The 20,035-nt window shown below is 40.7% G+C and overlaps 2 long non-coding RNA genes across 2 annotated transcripts; both read right to left on the bottom strand.

Moving 5' to 3' along the window:
• Positions 1–5,821: 5,821 nt before the first annotated feature.
• On the bottom strand, positions 5,822–12,998 carry LOC135109162 (uncharacterized). The gene is made up of 6 exons (XR_010272596.1): positions 12,646–12,998; positions 10,007–10,188; positions 9,137–9,304; positions 8,413–8,594; positions 7,550–7,717; positions 5,822–6,634 (listed from the first exon to the last, which is right to left on the bottom strand). It is a non-coding gene; the product is annotated as an uncharacterized LOC135109162 (long non-coding RNA).
• A 1,070-nt stretch (positions 12,999–14,068) lies between these two features.
• LOC135109163 (uncharacterized) lies at positions 14,069–19,587 on the bottom strand. The gene is made up of 4 exons (XR_010272597.1): positions 19,079–19,587; positions 16,435–16,616; positions 15,583–15,750; positions 14,069–14,683 (listed from the first exon to the last, which is right to left on the bottom strand). It is a non-coding gene; the product is annotated as an uncharacterized LOC135109163 (long non-coding RNA).
• Positions 19,588–20,035: the final 448 nt, after the last annotated feature.

The raw sequence follows: 20,035 nt of genomic DNA, 5'->3' as shown, positions 1-20,035 counted from the left end.
CATATCTCGAAGCCTCAGCTCAAATATTCAATGAAGGATGGTCTGAGCAGAGAAGCGTTCAATATTAAAGGAATTTTCTGCATTTCCTTCACCTCCAAGCCTCCCTCCTTCGCTCTCCCTCCTTCAGGGATTCCCAAGGCTCCTTCACCACCCTCCGTGTGGTATTCCAAGCTCTGCACACTGTAATATTAGGAGAAATGTTAGTCTTAGTATAGCAAGTCTTCTCTCGCCCTCTCTCCTTCCTAGTTATTGAAAAAGTCCGTGAAATTTGAATGTTTATGAGTGCACTGGTGTGTGTGTGTGTGTGTGTGTGTGTGTGTGTGTGTGTGTGTGTGTCTTATTCCTAGTGATCTCTCTCTCTCTCTCTCTCTCTCTCTCTCTCTCTCTCTCTCTCTCTCTCTCTCTCTCTCTCTCTCTCTCTCTCTCTCTCAGTAGTTGCACTTTATAAAACACTTCATAAACATTGAAATGTCCTGCACTTTCTGAGTCCCTAGGAAAGAGAGAGCGCAAAACTCACCCAAACACATCCAAAACACACTCAACACATCCAAAACACACTCAAAACATCCAAAACACACTCAACACATCCAAAACACACCCAAAACACACTCATCACACCAAAATACCCACAAAACTCACCCAAACACACTCAAAACACACAAAACACACCCAGAACACCACAAAATATTCACAAAACTCATCCAACACACCAAAACTCACCCAAAATACACCAAAAAAAAAATGAAAACACACTCACAACACCTCAGTATATTCCCAAACGCATCAAAACTCCCCACAACACTCAAAACATCGTAAACTACACTTAAACACCCAAAATTCACCCAAAACACTGATAAGAGCTAATATACACCCATACTACTCCTAAACACACCAAAGACACACTCAAAACACCCGCAACACTCCTAAATACACCCAAAACACACTTGAAACACCCATAACAGAGAGACAGACAGGCCTTATTACTGTATTTCAGCTTTCTCCTTCCTTCCACAAACCTACAATACTCAAGACAACATTAAAACAGCCTTAAAACACCTACAAATACTTAAAACTGCCTTGAAACACTAAAAAACGGATTGTCACCTCGTATCTCGAAGCCTCAGCTCAAATATTCAATGAAGGAAGGTCTGAGCAGAGAAGCATTCAGTATTAGAGGAATTTTCTGCATTTCCTTCACCTCCAAGCCTCCCTCCTTCAGGCATCCCCAAGGCTCCTTCACCCCCCTCCGTGTGGTATCCCAAGCTCTGCACACTGTAATATTAGGAGAAATGTTAGTCTTAGTATGTCAAGTCTTCTCTCGCCCTCTCTCCTTCCTAGTTATTGAAAACACTCCTAAATACACCCAAAACATACTTGAAACACCCATAACAGAGAGACAGACAGACGAACAACCACCACCACCACCACCACCACGACAACAACAACAACAACAACAACAACAACACCATTAACCTGTCCACCCGCTCATCAAACGTCTCCTCTTTGCTGGAAGAGGAGGAAGAGGAGGAGGAGGAAGAGGAGGAGAAAGGGGAGGAAGAGGAGGAGAAAGAGGAGGAAGAGGGAGGGAGGGGGACGTTCAAGCCTGCCACACCACAGTAGGCAGGCTGGCGCTGTTCTGGGGGTCACCTGGCTCACTGAGAGGGGGGAGGCGTTGAGGAGGTAATATCAAGCTTTTCTCTCTTCCTAATGCAAGAAATAAGCTTTTTCCTTATCCTAGTATTAAATTTAAGCTTCCTTTCTTCTGGTGACCTAAAATACTTAAAACACCTTAATAAACGCTAGGATAATTTTAAAATAATTTAAGCTTTTTTCCGGGCCTTATTACTGTATTTAAGCTTTCTCCTTCCTTCCACAAACCAACAATACTCAAGACAAAATTAAAACAGCCTAAAACCACCTACAAACACTTAAAACTGCCTTGAAACACTAAAAAATGGATTCTCACCTCGTATCTCGAAGCCTCAGCTCAATATTCAATGAAGGATGGTCTGAGCAGAGAAGCGTTCAATATTAGAGGAATTTTCTGCATTTCCTTCACCTCCAAGCCTCCCTCCTTCGCTCTCCCTCCTTCAGGGATTCCCAAGGCTCCTTCACCCCCCTCCGTGTGGTATTCCAAGCTCTGCACACTGTAATATTAGGAGAAATGTTAGTCTTAGTATAGCAAGTCTTCTCTCGCCCTCTCTCCTTCCTAGTTATTGAAAAAGTCCGTGAAATTTGAATGTTTATGAGTGCACTGGTGTGTGTGTGTGTGTGTGTGTGTGTGTGCTTATTCCTAGTGATCTCTCTCTCTCTCTCTCTCTCTCTCTCTCTCTCTCTCTCTCTCTCTCTCTCTCTCTCTCTCTCTCTCTCTCTCTCTCTCTCTCTCTCAGTAGTTGCACTTTATAAAACACTTTATAAACAAAAAAAATGTCCTGCACTTTCTAAGTCCCTAGGAAGGAGAAAGCGCAAAACTCACCCAAACACACCCAAAACACAATCAAAACATCCAAAACACACTCAAAACATCCAAAACACACTCAAAACACACTCAACACCCCAAAATACCCACAAAACTCACTCATCAACACTCCAAAACACATCTAAAATGCACCAAAATACCCGCAAAACTCAAACAAACACACTCAAAACATCCAAAACACACTCAAAACACTCTCAATACACCAAAATACCCACAAAACTCACTCAAACACACTCAAAACACCCAAAACACACCCAAAACACCCCAAAATACCCACAAAACTCATCCAAACACACGCAAAAGACGCTTAAATCATCCATAACACCCACATCACCACAGAATACGGCCTGCACACACCCAAACGCACCCAGAACATCCCCACACACACTCAAATACACCCAAAAGACCCTGCACACACCCAAACTCAGCCAAAATACTTAAAACACCCAAAATATACCCAAGACACAATTGCACCACCTATATATACACCCAAACACACCAAAGCACTCCACTATACACTCAAAACATTCCACAACACTCAAAACACGTAAAATACACTTAAAACCAACCTAACTACACTTAAACATCCTAAATTCACCCAAAATACACTGATAACAGCTAATATACACCCAAAACACACCTAAGACACACTCAAAACACCCACAACACTCTTAAATACACCCAACATATACTTAAATCACCCAAAACACACCAAATATTACAAAGAACGGCAGCACAGGAAGGGAAACTAAGCTAAAGATTGTCTTCTTAACATTTATATGTTTTGCCTCCTCCTACTTTTACTCCGTTTTTCCTTATTTCTTCCTCCTCCTCCTCCATTTCTCTTATTTTCCTCCTTCTACTACTAATATCTACGTACCTGAGTTTATAAACAGCTGGAAATACCTGGAAAACACTGGAAATTACTGTAAATATTGACCAAGAGACACTGGAGCCGGGCAATTCCGCGATCGTTGATGACGTCACAGGCCCAGCCGCTGGCCTACGTACGTAACGTATTTTATTTTAAAATTGACCCCTAGAAAAAATGAAGCTAGGCTGGAATGCATTATATTTTCTGAATTGACAATTACTTTAATTAATATTCACAATATCAAAACATCTCCAGCCTGAGTAGTTGTAAAGAAATATGAACAGAAATATGGAAAAAGTGTTGGAACCTTTGACACCATTAAAACCATTCAAAAATCCGCCCATTTCACTTTGCACCATTAAAAAAACATTTTAAAAAATCTGAACTATTTTTTCAAACAATGCAAAGTTAGTTACAAGATGAAATAGAGAAATAAAGAATGTAAAAAATGGCCAAATCACCACTTTTAACGGAATTAAAAACCATTGCAAAATGCACATACTCAACTCAGCAGGAACGCAAAACATTTTAAAAATCATAAACGATTTTTTAAAGTAATAAAAGCTTCACTACAGCCTCAAATAAAAAAGCCAAGAACCGAGGGGGGGTAAAAATAACCGTGAAAACGGCCCTATATTTACGTTAAAAAACTGCAGAAAATTCAGCCCATTTACTTCACTGAAGCAAGAAAAACACTTCAACAGCAACGAAATATTTTTACAAACCATAAAAACTTACTATAAAAGCCAAATAAATTAATTAAGGAAAATATAGAAAAAATATTGGAACCCACAGGCCGGAACAGATCCTCGGCCCCGACCTCAGTGGAGGAGCCGGCGGCCATGTTGCCTTATTTATTGCTTCGTGACACCAAAACTAGGCAATGGCGGATATATCTCACCAGCGGATATGAACGCTAGACAAGTGACTCTATCTTGTGACATGTTAGCCTTACAATAAGCGAGAGACGAAGCAAATAATGACTGAATACACTGACGACCTGCCTGTACCTCCGCTGACGGCTTGTTTACATATTGACGATTCTTCAATATTCGCATAAATTTCCAGCTGTTTCCAGACTCAGACGTAAACAAAACCTAAAAATAAATAAATAACCCCATAAAATACCTAAATACCGAACAAAAACTTTAATAAACCGCTACTAGACACTACAGGGAGCAGGAAGGTGGTGCTGGGAAGGCAGTAAGGCTGATTGAGGGTAGGCTGGAACCGCTGGGCTCACCTTACGTACTTGTGGCTCTCTGGGGATGCGTGGCGGTGCTTGGTACAGGGAGAAGAAGCCGGGAATACGGAAACACTTATTACCAGAGTGTGTGGGGCAAGACTGACCAGCGCCGGCCAAAACACTGCAGCCAGCCGCTCGCCCTGCCAAGCGCCACCTGACTCTGCTCCTCCACCAACACACACACACACACATACACACGCAAAAGTTGACACGTTATCAAGTAATAATTCAAATAATATAAATACCGTCACTGACGTTCCCCCAGTGAACACTCCCTACGTGATTATGATTCGAAATTTCACTCACTGCTGCACCGCGTCACCGCAGCAAACTCACGAACCAGCGCAGGATAGGATTAACTAACATGCTTCTACTCTCTCTCTCTCTCTCTCTCTCTCTCTCTCTCTTTACGACTGTTTCCTAATGTCAGAAAGATAATTAGCAGGGTTTTCAAAAGCGTTTATCTTATTAACTAGACTTAACTAGAACCGTAAAAATACCATTAAAAACCTGTGTCAGATCGACTAGAGGGTTTTAAAAGCATATTTCTCGTGTTAGTATTGTAGAAATGTTAATCTGTCAGTGGAACCGTAAAAACATACTTGAAAATCCATGTAACTACTGAGAGAGAGAGAGAGAGAGAGAGAGAGAGAGAGAGAGAGAGAGAGAGAGAGAGAGAGAGAGAGAGAGAGAGAGAGATCCAAAACAACCATTAACACAGAGTACACCCCGCACACACCAAAATACACCCAAAACACCCCAACACACTTAAATACACTAAAAAGACCCTGCACACACCCAAAACATCCCCACACACTCTCAAATACACTAAAAAAAAAAAACATACACACCCAAAACATCCCCCACACTCAAATACACTCAAAACACCCCGCAAACACCCAGAACACCCCCCACACTCTCAAAAGACCCCATACACACCCAAAACACCTCCCACACACTCAAATACACTCAAGAGACTCAATACACACCCGAAACACACAGCACACACTCAAATACACTCAAAAGACTCCATACACACCCAAAACACCTCCACACACACTCAAAAGATTTCATACACACCCAAAACACCCCACACACTCAAATACACTCAAAATCTTTTCGTCTCATAATGGAAAGTGTTGAAATCATTGATGTGCATTTGAGTGTCTGCGTCTCTCTCTCTCTCTCTCTCTCTCTCTCTTGGTGGGATTAAAAGCAGTAATAATTTTAATGTTTATTGTCACCTCTGGCACGAACAAGTAACAGAAAAAGGGAATATAGATCAAATAACAAGTTTTCATTACAAAAAAACAAACTGACTGAAAATAAAAATCAATAAATAAATAAATAAATTATCTTTGCAAGTGTTTAGACACACTTACAAGTAATAATAAATAAATAAACTGGATATTAAGTCCAAGAAGTGAAAAGAAAATGAAAAATATATATAAAATTAAACACTCCTATTATGAAAACGAGCGAAAAATAAAGAAAATAAAGAAATGAAATTAAAAGATAACGATCAATAAATAAACTGAATATAAAATCGAAAGAAATTGATAAAGTGTCAATAATGTTAACCTTTTCTTTCTTCCTAACGCATGAAATAAGCTTTTTCCTTATCGTAATATTAAATTTAAGCTTCCTCTCTTCTGGTAACTTAAAATACTTAAAACACTTTAATAAACGCTAGGCTGACTTTAAAACTCTCAATTTAAGCCTTTTTTCGGCGTTATAACTGTATTTAAGCTTTCTCCTTCCTTCAACAAACCTAAAATACTCAAAACAACATTAAAGCAGCCTAAAAACACCTATAACCACGTAAAACTGCCTTCAAACACTAAAAAAATAATTCTCATCTCGTATCTCGAAGCCTCAGTCGAAATATTCAGTGAAGTCTAACCAGAGAAGCGCTCAGTATTGAAGGAATTTTCTGCATTTCCTTCACCTCCAGGCCTCCCTCCTTCACTGCCCCTACTTCAGGCATCCCCAAGGCTCCTTCACCCCCTCCGTGTGGTATCCCAAGCTCTGCACCCTGTAATATTAGAAGAAATGTTAGTCTTAGGATGTCAAGTCTTCTCTCGCCCTCTCTCCTTCCTAGGGATTGAAAAAGAGCGGGAAATTTTAATATTTATGAGTGCATTGGTGTGTGTGTCTGTGTGTGTGTGTTATTGCTAGTGATCTCTCTCTCTCTCTCTCTCTCTCTCTCTCTCTCTCTCTCTCTCTCTCTCTCTCTCTCTCTCTCTCTCTCTCTCTCTCTCTCTCTCTCTCTCTCAGTAGTTGCACTTTATAAAACACTTCATAAACATTGAAATGTCCTGCACTTTCTGAGTCCCTAGGAAAGAGAGAGCGCAAAACTCGCCCAAAAACATCCAAAAGACACTCAACACATCCAAAACACACTCAAAACATCCAAAACACACTCAACACATCCAAAACACACCCAAAACACACTCAACACACCAAAATACCCACAAAACTCACCCAAACACACTCAAAACACACAAAACACACCCAGAACACCACAAAATATTCACAAAACTCATCCAACACACCAAAACTCACCCAAAATACACCAAAAAAAAAAATGAAAACACACTCACAACACCTCAGTATATTCCCAAACGCATCAAAACTCCCCACAACACTCAAAACATCGTAAACTACACTTAAACACCCAAAATTCACCCAAAACACTGATAAGAGCTAATATACACCCATACTACTCCTAAACACACCAAAGACACACTCAAAACACCCGCAACACTCCTAAATACACCCAAAACACACTTGAAACACCCATAACAGAGAGACAGACAGGCCTTATTACTGTATTTCAGCTTTCTCCTTCCTTCCACAAACCTACAATACTCAAGACAACATTAAAACAGCCTTAAAACACCTACAAATACTTAAAACTGCCTTGAAACACTAAAAAACGGATTGTCACCTCGTATCTCGAAGCCTCAGCTCAAATATTCAATGAAGGAAGGTCTGAGCAGAGAAGCATTCAGTATTAGAGGAATTTTCTGCATTTCCTTCACCTCCAAGCCTCCCTCCTTCAGGCATCCCCAAGGCTCCTTCACCCCCCTCCGTGTGGTATCCCAAGCTCTGCACACTGTAATATTAGGAGAAATGTTAGTCTTAGTATGTCAAGTCTTCTCTCGCCCTCTCTCCTTCCTAGTTATTGAAAACACTCCTAAATACACCCAAAACATACTTGAAACACCCATAACAGAGAGACAGACAGACGAACAACCACCACCACCACCACCACCACCACGACAACAACAACAACAACAACAACAACACCATTAACCTGTCCACCCGCTCATCAAACGTCTCCTCTTTGCTGGAAGAGGAGGAAGAGGAGGAGGAGGAAGAGGAGGAGAAAGGGGAGGAAGAGGAGGAGAAAGAGGAGGAAGAGGGAGGGAGGGGGACGTTCAAGCCTGCCACACCACAGTAGGCAGGCTGGCGCTGTTCTGGGGTGTCACCTGGCTCACTGAGAGGGGGGAGGCGTTGAGGAGGTAATATCAAGCTTTTCTCTCTTCCTAATGCAAGAAATAAGCTTTTTCCTTATCCTAGTATTAAATTTAAGCTTCCTTTCTTCTGGTGACCTAAAATACTTAAAACACCTTAATAAACGCTAGGATAATTTTAAAATAATTTAAGCTTTTTTCCGGGCCTTATTACTGTATTTAAGCTTTCTCCTTCCTTCCACAAACCAACAATACTCAAGACAAAATTAAAACAGCCTAAAACCACCTACAAACACTTAAAACTGCCTTGAAACACTAAAAAATGGATTCTCACCTCGTATCTCGAAGCCTCAGCTCAAATATTCAATGAAGGGTGGTCTGAGCAGAGAAGCGTTCAATATTAGAGGAATTTTCTGCATTTCCTTCACCTCCAAGCCTCCCTCCTTCGCTCTCCCTCCTTCAGGGATTCCCAAGGCTCCTTCACCCCCCTCCGTGTGGTATTCCAAGCTCTGCACACTGTAATATTAGGAGAAATGTTAGTCTTAGTATAGCAAGTCTTCTCTCGCCCTCTCTCCTTCCTAGTTATTGAAAAAGTCCGTGAAATTTGAATGTTTATGAGTGCACTGGTGTGTGTGTGTGTGTGTGTGTGTCTTATTCCTAGTGATCTCTCTCTCTCTCTCTCTCTCTCTCTCTCTCTCTCTCTCTCTCTCTCTCTCTCTCTCTCTCTCTCTCTCTCTCAGTAGTTGCACTTTATAAAACACTTCATAAACATTGAAATGTCCTGCACTTTCTGAGTCCCTAGGAAAGAGAAGAGCTAATATACACCCATACTACTCCTAAACACACCAAAGACACACTCAAAACACCCGCAACACTCCTAAATACACCCAAAACACACTTGAAACACCCATAACAGAGAGACAGACAGGCCTTATTACTGTATTTCAGCTTTCTCCTTCCTTCCACAAACCTACAATACTCAAGACAACATTAAAACAGCCTTAAAACATCTACAAATACTTAAAACTGCCTTGAAACACTAAACAACGGATTGTCACCTCGTATCTCGAAGCCTCAGCTCAAATATTCAATGAAGGAAGGTCTGAGCAGAGAAGCATTCAGTATTAGAGGAATTTTCTGCATTTTCTTCACCTCCAAGCCTCCCTCCTTCAGGCATCCCCAAGGCTCCTTCACCCCCCTCCGTGTGGTATCCCAAGCTCTGCACACTGTAATATTAGGAGAAATGTTAGTCTTAGTATGTCAAGTCTTCTCTCGCCCTCTCTCCTTCCTAGTTATTGAAAACACTCCTAAATACACCCAAAACATACTTGAAACACCCATAACAGAGAGACAGACAGACGAACAACCACCACCACCACCACCACCACGACAACAACAACAACAACAACAACAACAACAACAACAACACCATTAATCTGTCCACCCGCTCATCAAACGTCTCCTCTTTGCTGGAAGAGGAGGAAGAGGAGGAGGAGGAAGAGGAGGAGAAAGGGGAGGAAGAGGAGGAGAAAGAGGAGGAAGAGGGAGGGAGGGGGACGTTCAAGCCTGCCACACCACAGTAGGCAGGCTGGCGCTGTTCTGGGGGTCACCTGGCTCACTGAGAGGGGGGAGGCGTTGAGGAGGTAATATCAAGCTTTTCTCTCTTCCTAATGCAAGAAATAAGCTTTTTCCTTATCCTAGTATTAAATTTAAGCTTCCTTTCTTCTGTGACCTAAAATACTTAAAACACCTTAATAAACGCTAGGATAATTTTATAATAATTTAAGGTTTTTTCCGGGCCTTATTACTGTATTTAAGCTTTCTCCTTCCTTCCACAAACCAACAATACTCAAGACAAAATTAAAACAGCCTAAAACCACCTACAAACACTTAAAACTGCCTTGAAACACTAAAAAATGGATTCTCACCTCGTATCTCGAAGCCTCAGCTCAAATATTCAATGAAGGATGGTCTGAGCAGAGAAGCGTTCAATATTAGAGGAATTTTCTGCATTTCCTTCACCTCCAAGCCTCCCTCCTTCGCTCTCCCTCCTTCAGGGATTCCCAAGGCTCCTTCACCCCCCTCCGTGTGGTATTCCAAGCTCTGCACACTGTAATATTAGGAGAAATGTTAGTCTTAGTATAGCAAGTCTTCTCTCGCCCTCTCTCCTTCCTAGTTATTGAAAAAGTCCGTGAAATTTGAATGTTTATGAGTGCACTGGTGTGTGTGTGTGTGTGTGTGTGTGTGTGTGTGGTCTTATTCCTAGTGATCTCTCTCTCTCTCTCTCTCTCTCTCTCTCTCTCTCTCTCTCTCTCTCTCTCTCTCTCTCTCTCTCTCTCTCTCTCTCTCTCTCTCTCTCAGTAGTTGCACTTTATAAAACACTTTATAAACAAAAAAAATGTCCTGCACTTTCTAAGTCCCTAGGAAGGAGAAAGCGCAAAACTCACCCAAACACACCCAAAACACAATCAAAACATCCAAAACACACTCAAAACATCCAAAACACACTCAAAACACACTCAACACCCCAAAATACCCACAAAACTCACTCATCAACACTCCAAAACACATCTAAAATGCACCAAAATACCCGCAAAACTCAAACAAACACACTCAAAACATCCAAAACACACTCAAAACACACTCAATACACCAAAATACCCACAAAACTCACTCAAACACACTCAAAACACCCAAAACACACCCAAAACACCCCAAAATACCCACAAAACTCATCCAAACACACGCAAAAGACGCTTAAATCATCCATAACACCCACATCACCACAGAATACGGCCTGCACACACCCAAACGCACCCAGAACATCCCCACACACACTCAAATACACCCAAAAGACCCTGCACACACCCAAACTCAGCCAAAATACTTAAAACACCCAAAATATACCCAAGACACAATTGCACCACCTATATATACACACAAACACACCAAAGCACTCCACTATACACTCAAAACATTCCACAACACTCAAAACACGTAAAATACACTTAAAACCAACCTAACTACACTTAAACATCCTAAATTCACCCAAAATACACTGATAACAGCTAATATACACCCAAAACACACCTAAGACACACTCAAAACACACACAACACTCTTAAATACACCCAACATATACTTAAATCACCCAAAACACACCAAATATTACAAAGAACGGCAGCACAGGAAGGGAAACTAAGCTAAAGATTGTCTTCTTAACATTTATATGTTTTGCCTCCTCCTACTTTTACTCCGTTTTTCCTTATTTCTTCCTCCTCCTCCTCCATTTCTCTTATTTTCCTCCTTCTACTACTAATATCTACGTACCTGAGTTTATAAACAGCTGGAAATACCTGGAAAACACTGGAAATTACTGTAAATATTGACCAAGAGACACTGGAGCCGGGCAATTCCGCGATCGTTGATGACGTCACAGGCCCAGCCGCTGGCCTACGTACGTAACGTATTTTATTTTAAAATTGACCCCTAGAAAAAATGAAGCTAGGCTGGAATGCATTATATTTTCTGAATTGACAATTACTTTAATTAATATTCACAATATCAAAACATCTCCAGCCTGAGTAGTTGTAAAGAAATATGAACAGAAATATGGAAAAAGTGTTGGAACCTTTGACACCATTAAAACCATTCAAAAATCCGCCCATTTCACTTTGCACCATTAAAAAAACATTTTAAAAAATCTGAACTATTTTTTCAAACAATGCAAAGTTAGTTACAACATGAAATAGAGAAATAAAGAATGTAAAAAATGGCCAAATCACCACTTTTAACGGAATTAAAAACCATTGCAAAATGCACATACTCAACTCAGCAGGAACGCAAAACATTTTAAAAATCATAAACGATTTTTTAAAATAATAAAACCTTCACTACAGCCTCAAATAAAAAAGCCAAGAACCGAGGGGGGGGTAAAAATAACCGTGAAAACGGCCCTATATTTACGTTAAAAAACTGCAGAAAATTCAGCCCATTTACTTCACTGAAGCAAGAAAAACACTTCAACAGCAACGAAATATTTTTACAAACCATAAAAACTTACTATAAAAGCCAAATAAATTAATTAAGGAAAATATAGAAAAAATATTGGAACCACAGGCCGGAACAGATCCTCGGCCCCGACCTCAGTGGAGGAGCCGGCGGCCATGTTGCCTTATTTATTGCTTCGTGACACCAAAACTAGGCAATGGCGGATATATCTCACCAGCGGATATGAACGCTAGACAAGTGACTCTATCTTGTGACATGTTAGCCTTACAATAAGCGAGAGACGAAGCAAATAATGACTGAATACACTGACGACATGCCTGTACCTCCGCTGACGGCTTGTTTACATATTGACGATTCTTCAATATTCGCATAAATTTCCAGCTGTTTCCAGACTCAGACGTAAACAAAACCTAAAAATAAATAAATAACCCCATAAAATACCTAAATACCGAACAAAAACCTTAATAAACCGCTACTAGACACTACAGGGAGCAGGAAGGTGGTGCTGGGAAGGCAGTAAGGCTGAATGAGGGAAGGCTGGAACCGCTGGGCTCACCTTACGTACTTGTGGCTCTCTGGGGATGCGTGGCGGTGCTTGGTACAGGGAGAAGAAGCCGGGAATACGGAAACACTTATTACCAAAGTGTGTGGGGCAAGACTGACCAGCGCCGGCCAAAACACTGCAGCCAGCCGCTCGCCTTGCCAAGCGCCACCTGACTCTGCTCCTCCACCAACACACACACACACACATACACACGCAAAAGTTGACACGTTATCAAGTAATAATTCAAATAATATAAATACCGTCACTGACGTTTCCCCAGTGAACACTCCCTATGTGATTATGATTCGAAATTTCACTCACTGCTGCACCACGTCACCGCAGCAAACTCACGAACCAGCGCAGGATAGGATTAACTAACATGCTTCTACTCTCTCTCTTTCTCTCTCTCTACGACTGTTTCCTAATGTCAGAAAGATAATTAGCAGGGTTTTCAAAAGCGTTTATCTTATTAACTAGACTTAACTAGAACCGTAAAAATACCATTAAAAACCTGTGTCAGATCGACTAGAGGGTTTTAAAAGCATATTTCTCGTGTTAGTATTGTAGAAATGTTAATCTGTCAGTGGAACCGTAAAAACATACTTGAAAATCCATGTAACTACTGAGAGAGAGAGAGAGAGAGAGAGAGAGAGAGAGAGAGAGAGAGAGAGAGAGAGAGAGATCCAAAACAACCATTAACACAGAGTACATCCCGCACACACCAAAATACACCCAAAACACCCCAACACACTTAAATACACTAAAAAGACCCTGTACACACCCAAAACATCCCCACACACTCTCAAATACACTAAAAAAAAAATCCATACACACCCAAAACATCCCCTACACTCAAATACACTCAAAACACCCCGCAAACACCCAGAACACCCCCCACACTCTCAAAAGACCCCATACACACCCAAAACACCTCCCACATACTCAAATACACTCAAGAGACTCAATACACACCCGAAACACACAGCACACACTCAAATACACTCAAAAGACTCCATACACACCCAAAACACCTCCACACACACTCAAAAGATTTCATACACACCCAAAACACCCCACACACTCAAATACACTCAAAATCTTTTCGTCTCATAATGGAAAGTGTTGAAATCATTGATGTGCATTTGAGTGTCTGCGTCTCTCTCTCTCTCTCTCTCTCTCTCTCTCTCTCTCTCTCTCTCTCTCTCTCTCTCTCTCTCTTGGTGGGATTAAAAGCAGTAATAATTTTTATGTTTATTGTCACCTCTGGCACGAACAAGTAACAGAAAAAGGAAATATAGATCAAATAAGTTTTCATTACAAAAAAACAAACTGACTGAAAATAAAAATCAATAAATAAATAAATAAATTATCTTTGCAAGTGTTTAGACACACTTACAAGTAATAATAAATAAATAAACTGGATATTAAGTCCAAGAAGTGAAAAGAAAATGAAAAATATATATAAAATTAAACACTCCTATTATGAAAACGAGCGAAAAATAAAGAAAATAAAGAAATGAAATTAAAAGATAACGATCAATAAATAAACTGAATATAAAATCGAAAGAAATTGATAAAGTGTCAATAATGTTAACCTTTTCTTTCTTCCTAACGCATGAAATAAGCTTTTTCCTTATCGTAATATTAAATTTAAGCTTCCTCTCTTCTGGTAACTTAAAATACTTAAAACACTTTAATAAACGCTAGGCTGACTTTAAAACTCTCAATTTAAGCCTTTTTTCGGCGTTATAACTGTATTTAAGCTTTCTCCTTCCTTCAACAAACCTAAAATACTCACAACAACATTAAAGCAGCCTAAAAACACCTATAACCACGTAAAACTGCCTTCAAACACTAAAAAAATAATTCTCATCTCGTATCTCGAAGCCTCAGTCGAAATATTCAGTGAAGTCTAACCAGAGAAGCGCTCAGTATTGAAGGAATTTTCTGCATTTCCTTCACCTCCAGGCCTCCCTCCTTCACTACCCCCTACTTCAGGCATCCCCAAGGCTCCTTCACCCCCTCCGTGTGGTATCCCAAGCTCTGCACCCTGTAATATTAGAAGAAATATTAGTCTTAGGATGTCAAGTCTTCTCTCGCCCTCTCTCCTTCCTAGGGATTGAAAAAGAGCGGGAAATTTGAATATTTATGAGTGCATTGGTGTGTGTGTCTGTGTGTGTGTGTTATTGGTAGTGATCTCTCTCTCTCTCTCTCTCTCTCTCTCTCTCTCTCTCTCTCTCTCTCTCTCTCTCTCTCTCTCTCTCTCTCTCTCTCTCAGTAGTTCCACTTTATAAAACACTTCATAAACATTGAAATGTCCTGCACTTTCTGAGTCCCTAGGAAAGAGAGAGCGCAAAACTCGCCCAAAAACATCCAAAAAACACTCAACACATCCAAAACACACTCAAAACATCCAAAATACACTCAACACATCCAAAACACACCCAAAACACTCTCAACCACACCAAAATACCCACAAAACTCACCCAAACACACTCAAAACACACAAAACACACCCAGAACACCACAAAATATTCACAAAACTCATCCAACACACCAAAACTCACCCAAAATACACCAAAAAAAACTGAAAACAACTCACAACACCTCAGTATATTCCCAAACGCATCAAAACTCCCCACAACACTCAAAACATCGTAAACTACACTTAAACACCCAAAATTCACCCAAAACACTGATAAGAGTTAATATACACCCATACTACTCCTAAACACACCAAAGACACACTCAAAACACCCGCAACACTCCTAAATACACCCAAAACACACTTGAAACACCCATAACAGAGAGACAGACAGGCCTTATTACTGTATTTCAGCTTTCTCCTTCCTTCCACAAACCTACAATACTCAAGACAACATTAAAACAGCCTTAAAACACCTACAAATACTTAAAACTGCCTTGAAACACTAAAAAACGGATTGTCACCTCGTATCTCGAAGCCTCAGCTCAAATATTCAATGAAGGAAGGTCTGAGCAGAGAAGCATTCAGTATTAGAGGAATTTTCTGCATTTTCTTCACCTCAAAGCCTCCCTCCTTCAGGCATCCCCAAGGCTCCTTCACCCCCCTCCGTGTGGTATCCCAAGCTCTGCACACTGTAATATTAGGAGAAATGTTAGTCTTAGTATGTCAAGTCTTCTCTCGCCCTCTCTCCTTCCTAGTTATTGAAAACACTCCTAAATACACCCAAAACATACTTGAAACACCCATAACAGAGAGACAGACAGACGAACAACCACCACCACCACCACCACCACGACAACAACAACAACAACAACAACAACAACACCATTAACCTGTCCACCCGCTCATCAAACGTCTCCTCTTTGCTGGAAGAGGAGGAAGAGGAGGAGGAGGAAGAGGAGGAGAAAGGGGAGGAAGAGGAGGAGAAAGAGGAGGGAGGGGGACGTTCAAGCCTGCCACACCACAGTAGGCAGGCTGGCGCTGTTCTGGGGGTCACCTGGCTCACTGAGAGGGGGGAGGCGTTGAGGAGGTAATATCAAGCTTTTCTCTCTTCCTAATGCAAGAAATAAGCTTTTTCCTTATCCTAGTATTAAATTTAAGCTTCCTTTCTTCTGGTGACCTAAAATACTTAAAACACCTTAATAAACGCTAGGATAATTTTAAAATAATTTAAGGTTTTTTCCGGGCCTTATTACTGTATTTAAGCTTTCTCCTTCCTTCCACAAACCAACAATACTCAAGACAAAATTAAAACAGCCTAAAACCACCTACAAACACTTAAAACTGCCTTGAAACACTAAAAAATGGATTCTCACCTCGTATCTCGAAGCCTCAGCTCAAATATTCAATGAAGGATGGTCTGAGCAGAGAAGCGTTCAATATTAGAGGAATTTTCTGCATTTCCTTCACCTCCAAGCCTCCCTCCTTCGCTCTCCCTCCTTCAGGGATTCCCAAGGCTCCTTCACCCCCTTCCGTGTGGTATTCCAAGCTCTGCACACTGTAATATTAGGAGAAATGTTAGTCTTAGTATAGCAAGTCTTCTCTCGCCCTCTCTCCTTCCTAGTTATTGAAACAGTCCGTGAAATTTGAATGTTTATGAGTGCACTGGTGTGTGTGTGTGTGTGTGTGTGTGTGTGTGTGTCTTATTCCTAGTGATCTCTCTCTCTCTCTCTCTCTCTCTCTCTCTCTCTCTCTCTCTCTCTCTCTCTCTCTCTCTCTCTCTCTCTCTCTTTCTCTCTCTCTCTCTCTCTCAGTAGTTGCACTTTATAAAACACTTTATAAACAAAAAAAATGTCCTGCACTTTCTAAGTCCCTAGGAAGGAGAGAGCGCAAAACTCACCCAAACACACCCAAAACACAATCAAAACATCCAAAACACACTCAAAACATCCAAAACACACTCAAAACACACTCAACACCCCAAAATACCCACAAAACTCACTCATCAACACTCCAAAACACATCTAAAATGCACCAAAATACCCGCAAAACTCAAACAAACACACTCAAAACATCCAAAACACACTCAAAACACTCTCAATACACCAAAATACTCACAAAACTCACTCAAACACACTCAAAACACCCAAAACACACCCAAAACACCCCAAAATACCCACAAAGCTCATCCAAACACACGCAAAAGACGCTTAAATCATCCATAACACCCACATCACCACAGAATACGGCCTGCACACACCCAAACGCACCCAGAACATCCCCACACACACTCAAATACACCCAAAAGACCCTGCACACACCCAAACTCAGCCAAAATACTTAAAACACCCAAAATATACCCAAGACACAATTGCACCACCTATATATACACACAAACACACCAAAGCACTCCACTATACACTCAAAACATTCCACAACACTCAAAACACGTAAAATACACTTAAAACCAACCTAACTACACTTAAACATCCTAAATTCACCCAAAATACACTGATAACAGCTAATATACACCCAAAACACACCTAAGACACACTCAAAACACCCACAACACTCTTAAATACACCCAACATATACTTAAATAACCCAAAACACACCAAATATTACAAAGAACGGCAGCACAGGAAGGGAAACTAAGCTAAAGATTGTCTTCTTAACATTTATATGTTTTGCCTCCTCCTACTTTTACTCCGTTTTTCCTTATTTCTTCCTCCTCCTCCTCCATTTTTCTTATTTTCCTCCTTCTACTACTAATATCTACGTACCTGAGTTTATAAACAGCTGGAAATACCTGGAAAACACTGGAAATTACTGTAAATATTGACCAAGAGACACTGGAGCCGGGCAATTCCGCGATCGTTGATGACGTCACAGGCCCAGCCGCTGGCCTACGTACGTAACGTATTTTATTTTAAAATTGACCCCTAGAAAAAATGAAGCTAGGCTGGAATGCATTATATTTTCTGAATTGACAATTACTTTAATTAATATTCACAATATCAAAACATCTCCAGCCTGAGTAGTTGTAAAGAAATATGAACAGAAATATGGAAAAAGTGTTGGAACCTTTGACACCATTAAAACCATTCAAAAATCCGCCCATTTCACTTTGCACCATTAAAAAAACATTTTAAAAAATCTGAACTATTTTTTCAAACAATGCAAAGTTAGTTACAACATGAAATAGAGAAATAAAGAATGTAAAAAATGGCCAAATCACCACTTTTAACGGAATTAAAAACCATTGCAAAATGCACATACTCAACTCAGCAGGAACGCAAAACATTTTAAAAATCATAAACGATTTTTTAAAGTAATAAAACCTTCACTACAGCCTCAAATAAAAAAGCCAAGAACCGAGGGGGGGTAAAAATAACCGTGAAAACGGCCCTATATTTACGTTAAAAAACTGCAGAAAATTCAGCCCATTTACTTCACTGAAGCAAGAAAAACACTTCAACAGCAACGAAATATTTTTACAAACCATAAAAACTTACTATAAAAGCCAAATAAATTAATTAAGGAAAATATAGAAAAAATATTGGAACCCACAGGCCGGAACAGATCCTCGGCCCCGACCTCAGTGGAGGAGCCGGCGGCCATGTTGCCTTATTTATTGCTTCGTGACACCAAAACTAGGCAATGGCGGATATATCTCACCAGCGGATATGAACGCTAGACAAGTGACTCTATCTTGTGACATGTTAGCCTTACAATAAGCGAGAGATGAAGCAAATAATGACTGAATACACTGACGACCTGCCTGTACCTCCGCTGACGGCTTGTTTACATATTGACGATTCTTCAATATTCGCATAAATTTCCAGCTGTTTCCAGACTCAGACGTAAACAAAACCTAAAAATAAATAAATAACCCCATAAAATACCTAAATACCGAACAAAAACTTTAATAAACCGCTACTAGACACTACAGGGAGCAGGAAGGTGGTGCTGGGAAGGCAGTAAGGCTGATTGAGGGTAGGCTGGAACCGCTGGGCTCACCTTACGTACTTGTGGCTCTCTGGGGATGCGTGGCGGTGCTTGGTACAGGGAGAAGAAGACGGGAATACGGAAACACTTATTACCAGAGTGTGTGGGGCAAGACTGACCAGCGCCGGCCAAAACACTGCAGCCAGCCGCTCGCCCTGCCAAGCGCCACCTGACTCTGCTCCTCCACCAACACACACACACACACACATACACACGCAAAAGTTGACACGTTATCAAGTAATAATTCAAATAATATAAATACCGTCACTGACGTTTCCCCAGTGAACACTCCCTACGTGATTATGATTCGAAATTTCACTCACTGCTGCACCGCGTCACCGCAGCAAACTCACAAACCAGCGCAGGATAGGATTAACTAACATGCTTCTACTCTCTCTCTCTCTCTCTCTCTCTCTCTACGACTGTTTCCTAATGTCAGAAAGATAATTAGCAGGGTTTTCAAAAGCGTTTATCTTATTAACTAGACTTAACTAGAACCGTAAAAATACCATTAAAAACCTGTGTCAGATCGACTAGAGCGTTTTAAAAGCATATTTCTCGTGTTAGTATTGTAGAAATGTTAATCTGTCAGTGGAACCGTAAAAACATACTTGAAAATCCATGTAACTACTGAGAGAGAGAGAGAGAGAGAGAGAGAGAGAGAGAGAGAGAGAGAGAGAGATCCAAAACAACCATTAACACAGAGTACACCCCGCACACACCAAAATACACCCAAAACACCCCAACACACTTAAATACACTAAAAAGACCCTGCACACACCCAAAACACACTCTCAAATACACTAAAAAAAAAACCATACACACCCAAAACATCCCCCACACTCAAATACACTCAAAACACCCCGCAAACACCCAGAACACCCCCCACACTCTCTAAAGACCCCATACACACCCAAAACACCTCCCACATACTCAAATACACTCAAGAGACTCAATACACACCCGAAA

This window comes from Scylla paramamosain, chromosome 18 (assembly GCF_035594125.1).
Source record: "Scylla paramamosain isolate STU-SP2022 chromosome 18, ASM3559412v1, whole genome shotgun sequence".
Classification (NCBI taxonomy): Eukaryota; Metazoa; Arthropoda; class Malacostraca; order Decapoda; family Portunidae; genus Scylla; species Scylla paramamosain.
This window is presented reverse-complemented; position numbering and strand designations above follow the sequence as displayed.